The sequence below is a fragment of the Lutjanus erythropterus genome, chromosome 9 (assembly GCF_056507025.1).
Source record: "Lutjanus erythropterus isolate fLutEry1 chromosome 9, fLutEry1.hap2, whole genome shotgun sequence".
NCBI classification, from domain to species: domain Eukaryota; kingdom Metazoa; phylum Chordata; class Actinopteri; order Lutjaniformes; family Lutjanidae; genus Lutjanus; species Lutjanus erythropterus.
The window spans coordinates 3,221,933-3,233,022 of NC_139325.1; positions in this window are offsets into that span (position 1 = coordinate 3,221,933).

Sequence of the window (11,090 nt, forward strand, 5' to 3'; positions counted from 1 at the left end):
GCACATTTTTCTTTAATACTGAAAAGCCCTAATTGCATCAGTTTGCCCTGGCATCTCAACAAGAGCATAAATACAACGCTTTTGTTTTTGCTTGCATTTTTCACAAGTTGAAGTAAAAGATCTTCTGTTCACCCACAGCAAGGTTTATTTCTCTTAAATTCTGTTTACAGATCTGCTCAAATCCATGTTAATGAGCACTTCTCCTTTACCAAAGATAATCCATCCACCAGAACATAGCATTAGGTGACAAAATACTCATCTAGCACGGCCCCTGGCTGCCCAGAGGAGGAGACTAGAAATCTAAGCTGAAACAGCCTGTGGTTCTTCCTGCATCCAGCGATGATGAAATGATGATATACAACAGTGAGATGGAAGTTATTTTTTCATCCATATCAGTGAAAATTATGAAATGTAGCTGAGAGATCTTGCCTCATATGATCTATGGAAATCAAAGAATATTTTCTAAAAAGAGGAGCAGATGGATCTTGTCTGCTTGCATGTGAAGTGATGTTTTAAATCCTCTTCTGAATTATGTAGTAAGTAATATGGTGTGATATGATGGATATGTAGCAGCCAAAATGGAAAATTATGTTATAATAAAGAGTTAAAGGAGAGGAAGGATGGATCAAAGAACAAAGTTTTTATATTATTATTTCTATCTCTGTATGAGTCTGTTTTCTTTATCAAGTCATGTCATGTTGGATTACAAACCCATTTCTCTCACTTTCATGCATGAGGACACTGTTTATCCATGTTTTCCTTTGATTTGCTGCTTTAAATATAATTCTAATATTCACTACAAAGCTATTGCAAAGTGCTTATGTAAGCTCGGTGTCAGACTTTAAAATGTAATTAACATCCATTTTGCTTTACTCGTAATTACTAATGTGTTCATCAGTTTGGTGTTGCACTCTAATCAATGGAAAAACAAGACGAGGTTCTGTACACTGCAGCTGCAACCAAAATTAAAAAATCTGTCAGGTTTATAACATCACCTCTCTGCGGTGACAGAAGTTTGGCTGACAGAACAAAGAACTATACCAGCAAAGTTAATTCTGCTCTGTATAATTAGAACAATAGTGTTACAATTAGTTGTAACTAAGTGGTGGATGCTCAGGCGACTTTAAAGGATGCACACAGCGTTCTGCAACACTTTACCTGTAGCTGTTACACACAAGTGAGATGCTGGCTGAAAAGTCTGGCAGCCTCTTTATTGTTAGTGCTTCTCTAATCGCTATAAGGTCACGTTTCCCTTAAATCCTGTGGCTTCCTGTCACAAAGAAGATGTTGCTTCACCCCTTTAGAGAGGAGGCTAATTACACTGGAGGTGATTAATCTGACAGCATCTCTGTCCCTCCAGCACCTTAGCTTTAAACTCTAAAAGCTTTAACTCCGATTGTGCTGATAAGGAGCGCATGATTCAAACTTTGTTCCATGAAGCAGCTTTGTGCTATAAAAGCTGTCAAGGTTTTTGGCGAATGCTTATTAGGTTTATGATGTTATAGTATTGGCTTAATGTCTCATAATGTGGTCAAAATGCTACACACGTCCCACAGTTGTTTGCTACACATTTTGAAATGTACTTAAATGTTCAGTGTGTAAGATTTGCAGGGGTTTATTGGCAGGATATGGCAGAAATTGAATATAATATTCCTAAGTATATCTTCATTATTGTATTATCATCTTATCATCTTTGTTACCTTAAAATTAGCCCTTTATATCTACAGAAGGCACAGGTCCTCTTCCACAGAGTCTGCCATGTTGCTGTGTCCTGTTTCTACAGTAGCCCAGAGCGGACAAACCAAACACTGGCTCTAGATACGAAATTTTGCAGCCACCATAAGTTCTCACACACCAGGGATATTCAGCTTGCTTTGCTTGGGAGCCATTTTTGCAGAAATAAGGGATAATGTACAGCGAGCAGGTCGGTATTATGAAATAAATCTTGACAGGATGACGCAGGACCCCGACGTGAAGACGTTACCCCGCTCATTACATGGTTACTTACCAAAAAAAAAGAAAAAAAAAGAACCATTGACATTACTGTTCCTCCAGAGTCTATGATCAGAACTGTGTCCATAGCAATGATCTGTTCTTCATAACCAGGGTGTGTTATACAGAAATAACAGACCATGGAATGCTGTAATTACTGTGTTTATTAAAACCATGTAATAATAAATAATAACAGTATTTATCAGACAAAATTAATAAACTAGCTATACAAATCCACTATTTGAAAAGGGAGAAGGAACATATACGAACATATATGCACAAATATATATACACACCCATATGTATGCTTATTTACTACATACCCACTGGGCTGAACTCATGTTCTTTCTTTGTTATTTGTTTTACTCTATTTTATTTTTCTTATTTGTCCCTTTATTATTTTATTTTCCTTGTTTTGGTCTGTTGTGTATTGTCTAATCTTGTTTGGGCTGTTTATGCACTTGTCTTCACTTGTTTTATAATCATTTCATTGCAGAATAATGATTCATAAATAAACCATAAAACATACAATGCTCCTACATATTTGAATATTTAAGCTATTTTAATGTCAAATGCACATTTATTTGATCAGATTTATCCTTGTTTCTGTGTAACTTTTGGTATTCTTCTTCAAGATAAATTGTTTGAGGGCCACCCAGCACCCTATTGAGTTGACTTTCACTGTCCTGCATGCTTGGAGGGAAACAAGGTGTTTGCAATCTGAATGATCACTGCTGAATCCTACACATTGGCCCTTTTAATACCAATGCAGCAATTATGCCTTTAAAGGAACAGTTCAAATTTGTCTCTCAGAAAGGTGCTCTGGTAGATTCTTTTCATGGTTTGGGGTTTTTGTTGCTCATTTCCTGTTTTATTTTACAGTTCTTTCTTTCCCTCTTGTTTCTGTGACTTTACTTTCTGTCTTTGTCCTTTCCCCTGCCTTTTTGAGTACCATTTGTTTCACCTGTGTCTGATTAGTCCCCTGTCCTTTTAGTCCTTGTGCTTCTCTGTTTCTGTGTCAGCTTGTCGATGCCCTTTTGTATCATCCCCAGTGCTTCATTTGTTGAATGAATTTGTTGTTGGATTTTGTTTTATGGACACTGTGCTCCTCATTTGAACCCATTGGATTTGGTTGTTTTTGGACTCTGGATCTGACCTGCAACACTTAAGTGTAGAAACTGAACATTCTTTTTCTTTATTAAATTTTGTTGAACTAGTACTGCTCTTCCCTGTCTGCATTTTTTTATTTGGTTTGACACATGCTACAGTTCAACTGTAGAAAGAAAATAGTTCCCACATGAAACTGCTCACAACAAAGTTTGTGGATTATCTTGAGTAAGCAGGTCATGATTTCAGCAATGAGACATTGCTGTTGAATTTTTTGAATTTTTTCTTTTTTGGTGCTTTGAGCACCACAAGCCAAGTGATATTTGGTCTCAGTATATTTGACAGATGGTACAGCTGATATCTCCAAAACTCGGCAACTCTGAATGGATAAATAGCAAAACAGGCCAGGAGAAAAATATGGAGTGAACTGTTCCTTTTAAAAGTAAGAAAGAATAATAAAAAAAAAAAAAAAAAAATGATAAAGTGTCAGAGATTTTATTACAATCTATCTAATTTGGAACGTAGTGGTTGTCACTATGGGACTACTTGTCTACAGTCAATGATCAAACAGGAAATTAACTGTGGTTGATTCATGATAATTAGACACAAAGCCCATTTGGATGCTCAAAAGAGGTGCTCTGATAGGAATTTACCCCAGAGTCTTGAGGCACAACACAGATCTGGAAAACTGCTCTGCTTTCTATCAGTTTCTATCACGACCAGTTTATCAGTGTTTACTGGTAGTGAATGGGTGGAAGCAGGATGTTGCTGGAGAAAGAAAGCATTTGTCTGTCAAGTCAGTCTGGCCAAATAACTAGATGAATAAATAAACAGCCTGTACAGTCCGTCCAGACAATGAAGTCATTAACAGGGGTCGTGGTGAGTCACACTGTCAATGCTAATTTTCAGCTGAAGGGCGATGGGAATAATTGGATTCCTATCATGCAAGACAGAAACAATATTCACTCTCCGTAATCAATACAGACAATTAGAAACTACTCCATATGCTCTTTAGATGGAGGTAAGGAAAGAGCTGAGAATAGATCCAGGTCAGCCAGGGGTCAAAGCATGGCATGGATGATAATAATGAAGCTATCATGGGCTTCCCACACACTGAAGTTGTAGCGTGGGGGTTACTTTGAGGTTTGTAGAGCTCAATTTGTCAACACCATATCTATGCTGAAAAATAGAATATGAAAAAATAGCTAATACATCACTGAAGGTGTGATTCATGAAATTCATGTTTTATGAACAAGCAGTGGCGGACTCATGCTGTTTGAAGGGCACCAGTGCGGCAAAAATCATTACGCATTTAAGGAGAATAAGTTCAAATTCCTGGTTTGGATTCAAATTGTTTTATGGTACAACAACTGCTACAAGTCTGTAATGACACACACAAGGAACCTTTTAACTATTTAAAGGCATGAAGAGGCCAAATAATTTTTTAGTGTGTAGGACAGCCTATGTTGCATGTCATCACATTTTTCTAAAAGGGCACCTGAGAGGGCACTTTAGCATGTTTTGTCCTCTAAAAGGGCACCTGAGAGGGCACTTTAGCATGTTTTGTCTTCTAAACAGGCACCTTAGAGGACACTTTATCATGTTTTGTCTACTAGAACGGTACCCTAGAGAGCACTTTTGCTCTGCACTTTCTAGAAATCACTTGGCAGCCAATGAAGCCAGTTTTTGTGTGTAATTTTCCCTTTGTCTTTGACTTTTGACCTTTGCCTGCTCAGACATCATTGCTCAGACTAACTATCCACTTCTTCTGTAGATATTTCAAGCAAATGAGGAGTTGCTCTTGCAAGACCTTCCTGATATTAAATGTAAGACCTATTTGATGTGGCAGAATGATAGAAAGGTAGAATCCCTTCTGTGCATGGAAGGCAGCAAAGTTGACATTTGTATACACAGAAATTTCAAAGATCACTAGTTTTAATGCAGGAGATGGTTACAGAGAGGTGAGATGATGAGATCATTGATTCTCATCTCTCAGAAATCAATGTGCACAGCACAGTTTCTTAACTTTGGAATCAAGATCCCACTTGGGGGTCATCTGATATTCAGACAGTGTCATTGGAAATTTCTAAAACAGATATGATGACATTTGGTTGATATGTTTTTTTCAGTTATTTTTGGAGCTTCCGTCACGGCTTTGAAAATAGGATATAAAAGTATGCCATATGTAAATCTGCATGACAACTTGACAAGGCATTAATTGCCAGGGCCATGAGAATATTTGGACTTGGTAATTGGGTCATGGGCCAGACAAGGTTATTAACTAGTGTCTGAAGGCTGCAGAATGTGGACAAGAATCTTTATTAGCAGGGCTGTGAGCCACGCAAGACTTAAAGGTCCAGTGTTTAATATTTTCAAGGCAAGGCACCTTTTCAGACACCAGGCAATTCAAGGGGTTTTAGAAGTGCACAGAAATACATTAAAATAAAACTTTAAAAGCATTTGAGATCATAAAAACAAACGCTAAAAGCAAGCCAGTAAATGGACAAAACATAACAGATATTTCATTTAAATAAACATTAAAATAAAAGCAAGAGCAAACAAATATAAAGACAATAGCTACAGATTATCTTAACAAGAAGTTTTGTATCTACTACAGTTCTGTTTTAAGCCCTGATTTAAATGAGCTGACAGTTTCAGCCAACCTCAGGTATTTAGGAAGTTTGTTCCACAGGTGGAGAGCAGAGAAATGAAAGGCTGCTTCACCTTGCTTGGTTCTGATCCTGGGAACACAGAGTAAACCAGTTCCAGATGATTTGAGGGGTCTGGGTGCTTCATAACGTACAAGTAAATCAAAGATGTATTTAGGCCCGAGACCATTTAGTGCTTTATAGACAAGTAACGGGATTTTAAAATCTATCCTTTGACACACAGGAAGCCAGTGCAGTGATTTAAGCTCTGGTGTAATGGGCTCCACTCTCTTGGTGTTGGTGAGGATTCTGGCAGCAGCGTTCTGGACGAACTGCAGTTGTCTGATTGATTTTTTTACTAAGACCTGTGAAGACATCGTTATAATAGTCCAACCTGCTGACAATTAAAGCATGAACAAGATTTTCTGTATCTTGTTTAGACAGAAATCATTTAATCCTTGCTATATCTTTGAGATGGTAGAAGGCTGATTTAGTAACTGTCTTTATGTGACTCTTGAAATTTAGGTCTGAGTCCAGAACTACACCAATATTTCTGGTTTGATTTGTAGAGTTTAGTGTGGATTTAAGGACTTTTAATTTTTGTTCTTTGGGGCCAAAACAATTGTCTCAGTTTTTTCTGTGTTTAGATTGGGATTTCTTCAATGCATTTATTTAGCAGAGGTAGGGGACTGTAGTCATGAAGTGACACTGATGTGTAGAGTTGTGTGTCATCTGCACAAGTATGGTAGGAGATGTTATGATATTCCATAATCTGAGCAAGAGGGAGCATGTAGTTGTTAAATACAAGGGGCCCGAGAATGGACCCCTAAGGAACTCCACATGTATTTTTTTGTTTTGCACAGATTCATAATTGCCAATTGACAAAAAGAAATCCCTGTCTTGTAATTAACATTTAAACCAATTTAGCATAGTAGCAGAAAGTCTCAACCACTTTTTTACAGGGTTTCTTGTCAATTTATGGTAGAAATGGAACATAGTATTCATAAGCATATTTTCATTAGTGTATAATCAACTGAGAGTAAGAATCATTGTGTTTTCGTTACCTTAGAATGAGCCCTTTGAATATTGTGAGGACCTTTTGTGTTTTGAAAGTTTTGAAAGTGAAGTTTTCTTGGATTCTGAGGGGGGCATGCCAGAAAAAGTTTGGGAACCACTGGGCAAGCAAAAGATTCATTTCTTCATTTTAGTGAAATATTGCTTAATAAATCTTATGTCTCACTGCTGACTTTTGAATAATACTGTTGACACAACGACTTGCTAGTGTATTGCAAGATAGCTTATATTAGAATATAATGAAATACAATATCAGAGAAGATTGTGAGTTGCCAGTTAAGTTCATTAATGTTCTCTTTGTTAAAGCTATGATATGTAACATTTCTGCATTAAAACATCAGAAAAAATGCAAGACATATGTAATACATTTTGTTGAGCCGTGTATTTATATAATCCCAATGTTTCCAACAATGGTGAAAACCAGAGAAATACATAATGTATTCAAGGTAATGGTGCTTTTCCTACTAGCTGCTGGTTGCTATAACTTCTGGGAGTCGAGAGTGAGAAAGAAAGTTAGCAAACATGACTAAACATAAGCAAATAAAACTGAATATCTCCTCTATGAACATGGTTTATGAGGAAAAAACTCTCATGATGCCATGCTTCTTCATAACAACTTCAACGTTATTGTTTTAATCTGAGACACACAAAACTTCTGCATTTAATAGAAAACATATTTTGGTTGCCAATACATTATCCTTAAAATATATTTGTAGCAAATAAGTTGTATGTAAACATAATTTCTAGAAGACAGGGCTGAATCTGCACACTCGCCACTAGATGCCACTAAATCCTACACACTGCTCCTTTAAAACACACATGGGATCATACAACCTAGCCCTACCAACAGAGTTAGACATCACAGACTCTCACACACATAGAGAGACAAAGACAGATATACCCAACCTCATTTTACACACACATACATGCAGAGGCTCATTAAGGGAGAAATGTGGAGCAGTTGATCACGGGGAGTCCATGCAGATCTAAAGCATTATCGACCTAAAAATGGCACAGTCTGTCACAGCCCTGCCGCAGCTATCGACACGCTGTCTGCAGCTGGATGGATGTCTGCTCCCTGACTTTAATGGGCTGCCCTGATATCCACAGAAAAGGCTTTTCAGAGATTGATCAGCGGTTTCAGCTGTCTGCCTGGTCAGCCATTCACAGCTTACAGATGATTCACACAGGAAGTCACAGGATCAGCCACTTGTTGTCCAACAACTTCTCCACAACACAGTGAGCCAGCCAGGGGAAATCTGTTCCACTGAGACTTTTCCACTGCTCTGAGTGGGATTACGCCCCATCTGTTGGACTGTTGTTTTTAACTGAACTAAAAATAAGACCACATGTTTATTTGTGGAACTTATAATGATCACAAGTTAAGAGCAACTTTTTCAGACATTATGGCCCTCATACGTATTACAATAATTGATGTATTTCTTTCAGATAAGTCACCCATCTCAGAAATTGGTGCTGTAGAAATCTGCCACCTGATTGTACTCAAACATATACTTTTAATGACTGTGATATATTTTTATCCCTTTTCTATTCTGAAACTGTTAGCAACCAGGTCTGTAAATTATTATGATAAATAATACAGTAATGATACCTGACACTATAAGAAGCACTGGTCTTTAAGTTTATGGTTACTGGTGACAACACCAACATACTGCAATGCTGACAAGTGCCAATTTGTTTTAGGGGGTACAAAAATGGTAAGTCATGGTTAAATAATCATGAATCAAGCTTGAGCAACTAATGATTCCTTGATAGAGCAGTTCATACTGTTCTCCAGTAACTTTGTTATCGACTATATAGTCCTCAATGGGGCGTCCCCATAGCTCAGTTGGTAGAGCATGCGCACCATCTAATGAGGCTGTCAGTCCTCTGCAGTGGCTGCTGCTTTGACTCCCGCCTGTGGCCCATGTCATCCCCTCTATCTACCAAGAGTACCCGTCTGCAGGGAAGATGGCAGACAAGGGCGCCGCCATAGCTCTGCTCCATACCGGAAGTCACAACCAGAAGTTGGTCTTCTTTCGTGTATATTATTCATAGTAAAAGTCATAGTAATAAGAAAATAAAGTTGTATAAAATAAATAACAAAAAAGGTCCATAAATAAATAACAGAAATAAAAGAAATTCAGTAGAGAATAAGAGCATAGAGCTAGGGGTTCTCTGTAAGGTTAAGATCTGCTAACTTGTAAAGTTTCATTGCATTCTTTTTCTCCATTTATTTCAGTGAAGAAGAGTAATGACACATTTCCTTGTGAAAAACAGAAATATTATGCAGGATCTTGTTTACAGGAAGCTGGCATGCTCTCCCTGCCTTTCCTGTATATGGCCCAGGCTGCTCACCAGAAGATTCCTACATTAAACACAGTACAGACTCCCCACACATTGTTTGCTAAAAAGCATAGTAGAAAAGCTTAACGATCTACCGTCTGGATGTACCTTTTTTTTTTTTTGTGCGATCTTACATACAGACACAAACCAATACAAACTTACAAGCACACAGGGGGTACTGTGCATAACAAACAGCAAACTAACAACCAAAAGGAAAAGGATTTTACAGATCACTTCCACAAAATTTCTCCATGATAGCGTGTTTTGGCAGCTTTCTTGTTTCTAATGTTTTTCCTGGAAACTGGAAATCTTTCCATCTTTCCAAAAACTTCTACTGTAAGTGTACTGATAGAATAAGTGAGTCTACAGAAATCGCACAAATATTTAATGTCTGGACGTATCGTAAAGATGGAGTGCCGAATAAGTAACAAGATACACGAAGAAGACCAACTTCCGGTTTGGACTTCTGATATAGAGTAGAGCTATGGCGGCACCTTTGTCCGCCACCTTCCCTGCAGATAGGTCCTTCCCACTCTGCATGAATGAATGAGACATCTTCTCCGTTCGCTTTTGCCACATCCAGTATGGCAGCAACGTCGACGTATGATTCAGCGCTCAATGCGGCGTGTCCGTATATATGTCTATGAACATTACAAGGTCAGATAATTTTTAAAATTATGTTAGCTAATGGGGATGTAAATGTGACATTTAGCATTATTTGACTAGGTTATTTAAATTTAAAAAATGAGGAATATTCGTTTTGTATTTCTTTATATTTACAGACTGCCTTTAAATTCCATCTTTCCGGCCTACTAACCTACTAAAAGTCTTGACAATTTTTTAATTAAAAAAAAAAAAAAAAATGTCCTATAGTTCTTTGGAAAGCCAAATACCAGTAATTTGGGAATGAATCCTAACAAATACATAGGTGGATTATCAATTCCAGTCATACGATCTGTCATCATTGTTCGTACAATGCGAAAAGGGAAGTTGAAAGAAGTGGGAGAGGAACATTGCGGGAGTCTTATGAAATCTAATGTTACAGGAGCTGGCTGGATACTCAACTCACTGTGAAGTATCACCTTTATTATCCCAGAGACACCATTTACATTAACTAGCTTCCTCTTTTTGGTGGGTAAGTAGGTAATATTAGCGTTAGCTAGCTAGCTAAAAACTATCCAGAGGGATCCCCCCGATATGGCCACTGCTAAACAGCGTTAGCCTGCCCAGTGTCTATTATGTGGCTAGCTAACGTTAGCTAGCCTGACACTGGAAGGGCCAAGCTAGTTAGCCTTGTAACTTAACGTTGTTCGGCTGGTGAATCCGCAGCGGTCGTCATGTTCAGCCATGTACACTTTAATGTTAGTCCACATTTAATATACCAAACATCTGTGATTATATTTAGTCCAGTGATTGATGAGGTAGTTAGCTAAATTAACACCATGCAGCTAAGGTTAGCTAGCTGTCATTAGCTGTACACACCCAAAACCTGCATCATCTGTATCAGCATTCTCAAACGTTATCCCTAAATAAATGTCAGATCTTGTGTGTATAAGCTTAGTCTATAGGATACTACACAAACTGAAATTAACACTACACAGGCTGAATTATGCTTCCTACAGGTAGATTGTGTTGGGAGACTGGACATCTTGAACTAGATAGCTATGTTGCTAATGCTAGCAGTTGTTACTCTGCTAAATCGAGCCAATCAACAACAACATAACAGTTTATTTGTTGTTAACTGTGTCTTAACGCAATTTCAACTAAGTTAACTAATTATTTTTGGACTAATGAAGCTCAGCGTAAGTTCAGTCAGGAAGACCTTCTATTACACTGCCTTCATTCATAACTTTCCTTTACCCCAGCTCTCTCCTCCTATTCCCTCTAATCAGCTGTTTGTGGGCGTTCACCTTCGTCTTTACT